This window comes from Lathyrus oleraceus, chromosome 3 (genome assembly GCF_024323335.1).
Source record: "Lathyrus oleraceus cultivar Zhongwan6 chromosome 3, CAAS_Psat_ZW6_1.0, whole genome shotgun sequence".
Taxonomy (NCBI): domain Eukaryota; kingdom Viridiplantae; phylum Streptophyta; class Magnoliopsida; order Fabales; family Fabaceae; genus Lathyrus; species Lathyrus oleraceus.
Genome location: NC_066581.1, coordinates 19,652,467 through 19,660,960, shown reverse-complemented (window position 1 = coordinate 19,660,960; position 8,494 = coordinate 19,652,467). Strand labels below are relative to the sequence as shown.

Here is an 8,494-nt window from a genome sequence, read left to right as displayed (position 1 = left end):
AATTCTTTTAGAACAGAAAAACAAGGAATCTATTAAAAATATTAGAGAGAGAGAGAGATTAGGGATCACCTTTGAAACGTATCAATCTAGTTGGCTCTACTTTAAACAATTTAAGGAGGAGCTTTGGAAGAAGGTGAAAGACAGTTTTGAAGGGCTATTTTGGTCGCACAACGTCAATAAAATTATTTTAACCATCAAACTAACATCTTGGAGATGGAGTGGTTTAGGTATGTGTAATATGGTACCCTCTCCGTGTCTTATCCATTGTTATTCCTAATTAAAAGTTAATAGGTATGATAAAACTCATGTAATTTTTTGGAAACAAATGAATGACAAGTTAATATATAATTTGAATCTAAGTATATAAAGAATCAAGAGGATGCATTAGTGAAATAGCTAATAAAATATAATCCCAACACTTTTTTTCTCTCAATTTTCACCATTTTTATTCTTTTGGTAATATTTATATGAAAGAAAAACAAAGTATTTCTTAACTTAAAATAGTAAATTTTACTAAAAGAGAATGACATCACACAGATATTATGGATATGATAATTCAAATAATTATTTATTTTTTTGTAACAACTAGTGCTACTATATTTTTATAAAATCTATATGCAATGCGAAGGATTAGCTGAATTACTTTTTATCTAGAAATTGAAAAGAGTAAAAGAAAGTAAAATATATATAAAATTATAACATACATAAAATAATATTTTAAATCCTTCCATCATTAGAAAAGCATCAGTAACTTCAAGTGTAGTATTTTACTCAAATGAAGAAATTAAAACCACAAACACTTAATTTATTCAAGGATTACAAGACAACAACTTATTCAGAAAGACTTCAAATTCAAGACTAAACTTAAAATACTTAATTAAACAGTAACTCTAGATCATATCAAGAGTTTTTATTATAAAGTACTTTATTTCACAAAAGGAATTTGAAATTCCTTTTTGAAATATTATTGTTCAAAATAAAAATAAACATAGATATGAGTTACATACTAAGATCTTATAACACCAAAGGTCATTAAGTTCATCACAACTCATCCCTCATGTCACTTATTTTGTTGGTTTGACCTTCAACATGTCGACAAACTCTTGCTTCCTTATAGATTCTTCCAGGTACGCAGAAGTAATTCTTTTTTGGTGCACAATGAATATCTTGTGAGCATATACACAATCCTTCTAATGCACAACCATCTTTCAATATCGTTACCCCTTCTTTAAGTCCAAGAATTTGGTCAGTCCAATCACTAGAGAAAAGTCCTTGCGGGTCATACTTTTTTTTAACTTCCAAAAACTTCTTTGCATTATTATATTTTTTTATTGCTCTCACAAATGCTAAGTTTCTATTTTTTCCCCAATGAGGCAATCCTCCATATTTGAATAGCCCGATTTGTTCTATCTCTTCAATTATGTCTTCATAAAGCCTAGGAGTCAATGGATCTTTGCTTCTGTAATAGGTGAAATCGAAATCCACACCATCCTCCATTTTTCCCAGATATGCATTGGAAGCTGTAACATAGCGCATAAGGATTCCATTGTACAATTCTAAGCCACATAACGCCTTTGGCTCCAACCTAACTAGAGTTTGAACATCTTCAATGAAATTTCTTACAACGGACAAAGAAATACTAAACGTTGTTTGATGATAAAATTCTCCGTTGATTCTCCAATCCCATGGACACGAGGTGAGATGATTTTCCCAACTATCCAAACATGCTCCTGATGCCTGCATGCGATTGTGGAATCCAACTATAGGATACTCAAAAAAGGGCAACCCTACAAATTTTTCATTGAATTAGTATAGTTATGGAAGTTATCTTTCAAAAATAAATAAAAGATTACCATTGTTAGTCAAGCCATAACTAGCGTGAGCCAGTGTTCCAGTTACAAATTTTGCAAACCAGCACTTCCCTTCAGCGAAGGGTAGCCCTTCTTGAAGCTCCTCTGTCATTAGTAAAAACAAACTCTTTTAGTTTTCAGCATTGCTATGTGTACACCATAAGTTACAACTACACCGTATGCATTATTCACAAATACGGTGAACAGTGCCGTGAACAGTAAATACGTACATGAACAGTACCAAGTGAACAGTACGCATGTATGAACAGTACCCCTGTGAGCAGTGTCTATGTACTGTTCATGAACAGTGACTTATATATTAAAATAAAATTGGTTAATGAAAGGTAAAGAATTGGTTAATGAAGTTATGAAGTTGGTTAATTAACATTCAGATATAAAAATAATTTTTAGTTCTAAAACAAAATTGGTTAATAAAATATTAAATATTGGTTAATGAAGTTATAAAATTGGTTAATCACACAATATTCTTAAATAAAAATAAAAAAAAATATTTTTTTATATATTTTATAAAATAATATTTTATTATTATAATATTTTACTGTTCACCATGGTGATGGTGAACAGTAAAATACAGGGTAGTGTATGGTTTGGTGTATAAATAGCATTTTTCTTTAGTTTTTACTTTGTGAAGAAATTGAATCATAAATAATTAATTAACTAACCTATGTTTCTATTAACGTCATATAATTCCGAAGGCAAAGCACGAAATGGTAAGAAATCGTATAAGGCATCTCCTGGCGTATCTATGGAGACACGATCATCGACTCTATAAACAGCTTTTTCTTGACTTGGATACCACATTACGTCCCCAAATTCATGCTTTTTTCCAAAACTAATCACTTCGTCCCCTAAATTTGAATCACTTTTTGTCAAATATGCAATTGATCTCTTGAACATGGGTTCCAATTTCAGTGTAACCTGCAAAATAGTCCCAATTTAATTATTTGCAATCATTTTAAACACAAGAAAAACTAATACTCAACAACACCGTGTATAATAATACCTGTGAAATAACTCCAAGAACTCCTAGAGAAACTCTAGCTGCATTAATATCTTCGTCCTGAAATTCGATAAGATTTCGAACCTTAGCATAACCATCTTTCTGTTCTGCAGGAGAAACGATTCGAATATGTATAACATGCTCATGAACTGCACTTCCTTTATTCCACAATGTACTTCCATGAGCACCAGTACCTATGAGTCCACCAATCGTTAAACCCCACCAGTATGGTGTATATGGCAATGCCATTTCATATTTTGCAGCTTCATTTATAATCTCTCTCAGTGTCACACCACTTTGCACCGTCATCGTCATGGCTTCTACATCGATTTTCAACACGCGGTTGAGGTTTTTTGTGCTTATTAGAACTCCATCATCTTCATCATCGAGACAAACTAGTTTTTGTTGGTGCAAAGGTAGAATATATGATGAATGGAAATATTCTTATTCAGAGAATGACGGCTACAAAAAGGATTAAAAGTTACAATGATTGACACCCTATTTATAAGCCTCTAACAAACTTAAATTTGAATCAAATCTAATATTTAAATCTAATATCTAACAAACTTAAATATGAATCAAATCTAATATTTAAATCTAATATCTAACAAACTTAAATATGAATTAAATCTAATAATTAAATCTAATACCATCCCTTAATTCATATTCCATCAAAACTTGTAACACCAATTCCATCCCTTAATCTGAGAAATTGATCAGTCTTGATAGCTTTCGTCAGAACATCTGCCAACTGCTTCTGAGTGCTGCAGTGTACAACTTCTAACACTCCCCTCTGAACTTGATGTCTCAGAAAATGATACTTGGTCTCAATGTGCTTGCTTCTCCCATGCAACACTGGGTTTCTGGCAAGATTGTTTGCAGACTTGTTGTCAATCATCAGCTTCAGAGGTTTGTTTACTTTAATCTTCAGATCCTGCAATAGATTCAGAATCCACACAGCTTGGCATGCAGTAACAACAATCTTACAATTCTTCAGATCAAATCTCTTCAGAAGTTCTAATTCATACTTGAGCTGATGCAAAATAATACCTTTCTCAGAGTATCTGAACTCCATCCCTAGAAAGTATGTCATTTTGCCTAGATCAGTCATTTCGAATTCATTCATCAGAACTTTCTTGAACTTGGCTATCTCCTGTTCAGAACTTCCAGTCTTGTTTCTCTCTATAGCATCAAGTTCTTCTTTCATGGCCTTCAGCCAGAGCTTCTGCTTAAGAGCCTCTTCTGTACTTATGGGTTCAGAGTCTACTAACATGGCACACTGAATAACTTCTCCTTCAGAGTCTACTTCAGTGTCTTTCAGCATGTCAAATTCTGCATATCTTCTGGGGATGTTTCTGATTCTTTGTGGTCTCTGAACTTGTTCAGAGTCTTGAGCTTCAGAGTTTCTAGCTTCAGATGGTTGACTTCCTCCAGAGCTTTGACCATCTTCAGGGTCTGGCATATTTCCAGAGTCTGAATTGCCACCAGAATCTGGATTACCATCAGAGTCTGGGTCATCAGAGTCTGGATCATCAGAGTCACCTTCATCTTCTGAGTCTTCTCCAGAGTCAGAATCACTATCAGAATCAGAATCAATATCAGAGTTTACTCCAGCCTCAGAAATTCTGAACTCTAACCTTTCTTCAGAGGTTCTAACATCAGAGTCAGATTGAGACTTATCCCAATTCCAAACTTCTGATTCCTTCACAATCACATCTCTGCTGAATTCAATTTTATTGGTTTCTGGACAATAGAGCTTGTATGCACCTGTACTGTGGTACCCTATCAGAATCATCACTTTGCTTCTATCATCCAGCTTCTGTCTTCTGGCTTCTGGAACATGTTTATAGCAAACAGAACCAAACACCTTCAGATGACTAACACTTTGCTTATCTCCAGTCCACTTCTGTATTGGAACTATTTCCTTCAACTTCTTCGTAGGACATCGGTTGAGTACATACGTTGCGGTGGCAACAGCTTCTCCCCAGAGCTTCTGAGGAAGCTTCTTCTCCTTTAGCATGCTTCTCACCATATCAAGCAAAGTTCGGTTTCTTCTTTCAGCAAGACCATTGTGTTGAGGGGTATAAGGAGCAGTAACCTCATGCTCAATTCCATTCTCCTCACAGAACTTCTGGAACTCTTTGGAGTTATACTCACCTCCACCGTCAGTTCTAAGAATCTTCAGCTTTTGACCACTCTGATTCTCAGCCTTCATTCTGAACTTCTTGAATTCATCAAACACCTCGTGTTTGAACTTAATAAGGGATACCCATGTCATTCTTGTGAATTCATCAACAAATAACACAAAGTATTTATTCCCTCCCATCGATGCTACTGGAAATGGACCACACACATCAGAATGTACAACTCCCAAGGCATGTTTTGCTCTTGGAGCAGTTTCTGACGCAAATGGCAATCGTGGTTGTTTTCCTTCCATACAAACTTTGGATGACTTTTCAGGCTTCTTAATTGCAGGAATTCCATGTACCAACTTCTTTGAATTCAGATGTTTTAAGCTTCTGAAATTCAAATGACCAAATCTTTTGTGCCACAGCTCACTCTCCTTCTCAGCACTTGTTGCACTAAGACATTCTGAGTCTGCAGTTCTGACATTCACCTTGAATGTTCTATTCCTTCCCTATTCTGACTCCATAATCAACTTCTGATTACAGTCGTACAGCTTCAGAAGATTGTCCTTCATGGTAACTGAGAAACCTTTCTCAATTAATTGTCCCACACTCATCAGATTGCTTCTGATGCCAGGTACATACCACACGTTCTGAATCAATGCTGTTTTCCCATTGTTCAGAGTCACTCTGACATTTCCCATACCTTCTGCATTAAGATATTTGTCATCAGCACATCTGATCTTTGTCCTCTTTTCAGAGTCAAAGTCAACCAGCCATTTCTTGTTTCCAGTAAGATGATTTGAACAGCCAGTGTCCATATACCACCAGTCTATCAGATCCATATCATCAGATTCAGAGGCCATCAATAGCACAGATTCGTCATCAGAACTTCTGGCTATATTTGCTTCTTCTGATTTTCTCTCCTTGTTTGACCAACAGTCTCTAGCAAAGTGACCAAACTTCTTACAACAGTAACATTGGATCTTCTTCTTGTCATACTTCTCTTTTCCCTTCTGAGCATTCTTTTGTCTATCAGAGGTTGAGCTTTCTGACTTCTGACCACCATCAGATCTTCTCCTGGCTTCTGACTGCTTCTGATACCTCCTATCAGAAGTTGCTTTCAGAGCCTGCTGCTCTACTTCCCTTTCAGAAGTTCTCTCAGTCAAACGCAACTCTTGCGCTTCTAGACTGCTCTGCAGCTCTTCAATTCTCATGGTGCTCAGATCTTTGGAATGTTCTATTGCTACCACAATGTAATCAAATTGACAGGTAAGGGATCTCAATACCTTCTCCATGATTGTTTCTTCAGAAAGAGTTTCTCCACACGCTTTCATCTCATTAGTGATCAGAATCACTCTGGAGATGTATTCAGAAACTTTCTCATTATTCTTCATGTTGAGATTCTCATATTGCTTTCTCAAGGACTGAAGCTTCACCTTCTTCACTGATGCGTCACCACCATAACATCTAACCAGTGTGTCCCACGCAGCCTTTGCTGTCGTTGAATCTGCAATCTTCTCAAACACATTTACATCAACACATTGATGAATGAAGAACAATGCTTTCTGATCCTTCTTCCTTACTTCCTTCTGCGTGTTTTTCTGTTCATCCGTCGCATCTGCTGCTACCGGAACATAACCATCAGTGACAAGATCTAGAACATCTTGAGCACCGAACAGTACACGCATTTGGATCATCCAACGATTCCAGTTTTTACCGTCAAATACTAGAAGTTTGGTGTTCATGTTGCCGTTTCCGTTCATCTTTCTACCTTGCACAATACACTCAGATTTCTCACACAGTGTTTCCCAACCCACAGAATTAAAATTCTGATCAGATTTTGTTCAAGATTCAACACGAATCTAAGAATCAAAATCAAACACACAAGACCTCACGTTCACTCGTGTTTCCCGTGTTTCCCAATGAATCTGAACCGGAGCTCTAGATACCAATTGTTGGTGCAAAGGTAGAATATATGATGAATGGAAATATTCTTATTCAGAGAATGACGGCTACAAAAAGGATTAAAAGTTACAATGATTGACACCCTATTTATAAGCCTCTAACAAACTTAAATTTGAATCAAATCTAATATTTAAATCTAATATCTAACAAACTTAAATATGAATCAAATCTAATATTTAAATCTAATATCTAACAAACTTAAATATGAATTAAATCTAATAATTAAATCTAATAGTTTTGGTATGCTGTGAGAGTAACGTGTTGCTACTTTCATTTTTCTGTTTTTTTTTTGGAAGCTAAAGCTACTATGGATATGAGTTCAGTTTCTGAGGTTGGGTACATAACCTTACTGGCTCTGCAAATGCTTCGATCTGGAAACATGCCAATGGAGTTTGTGACAGTGCAGTTTGTGTTATGGTTTGAGTTTAAGCAATTGATTGGATCTGGTGGAGGACTTGAAATCACTCCATTGATTAAAAGAAGCAAGATGAAAATAGTGAACTTGAGTAGTTGTTCTCTCATAACTAACTTTGTGATTTCCATTATCAGATTTGCTTTGCTATATCCAACCCATGCTATATGCTATGTATTTATAGAGCTAAATTAACATGCATGCTTTCTCCATAACGTGTTAAACGTTTCGAGGCTATGGATAGAATTTCACTTTAGTTATGATTTATTTCAATATAAAAACAAACTTATATTTATATGAGTTCAATGGTACTACGGTTTCAGTCTTAAAAAGTATTATACATGCATCCGATCAAAATATTTTAAAATGTCAAATCATATAAATAATTCAAAAATTTAATAGTTGATTTGGCGGGATACATTATTGTTATTGGTTGACAGTGTAAAAATAATTTACACGGTCAATGCACCATCTTAGACGTTGGATATTGAAATAAATTTAATTTTTATTTTAAAGATTAATTAATCTTTTATATTTTTAAAAATAATCAAGAGAGAGAAAATTTAAAATTTAATTAAAATTTAATTTTTTAAGTAAAAAAAACTTGTAATTGGTTGTATATAAAATCTATTAAGTAAAAAAAACTTGTAATTGGTTGTATGTAAAATCTATTATGTTTGTGATTATCTAAGAATTTAATTGAATTTTTTTTAAGTTGCATATATATATATATATATATATATATATATATATATATATATATATATATATATATATATATATATATATATATATATATATATATATATATATATATATATATATATATATATATATATATATATATATATATATATATATATATATATATATATATATATATATATATATATATATATATATATATATATATATATATATAAAAGAGAACATTTTTTAGTCCCATGTGTCATATTTTATGGACCCAAATTATCTTATTGCATTTAAGCAATTTTTTATCCAATCTCAACTATTTTTGTTAAATAATTGTAAATAAGTAATATATTTCATCCACCAATTTATATAATTTTATTTACACTACATTTTAAATCAATTATAATTAATATGTAAAAGCATG

The 8,494-nt window shown here is 33.5% G+C and overlaps 1 pseudogene; it reads right to left on the bottom strand.

Moving 5' to 3' along the window:
* Positions 1 to 748: 748 nt before the first annotated feature.
* LOC127132182 (L-gulonolactone oxidase 5-like) lies at positions 749 to 7,591 on the bottom strand (annotated as a pseudogene).
* Positions 7,592 to 8,494: the final 903 nt, after the last annotated feature.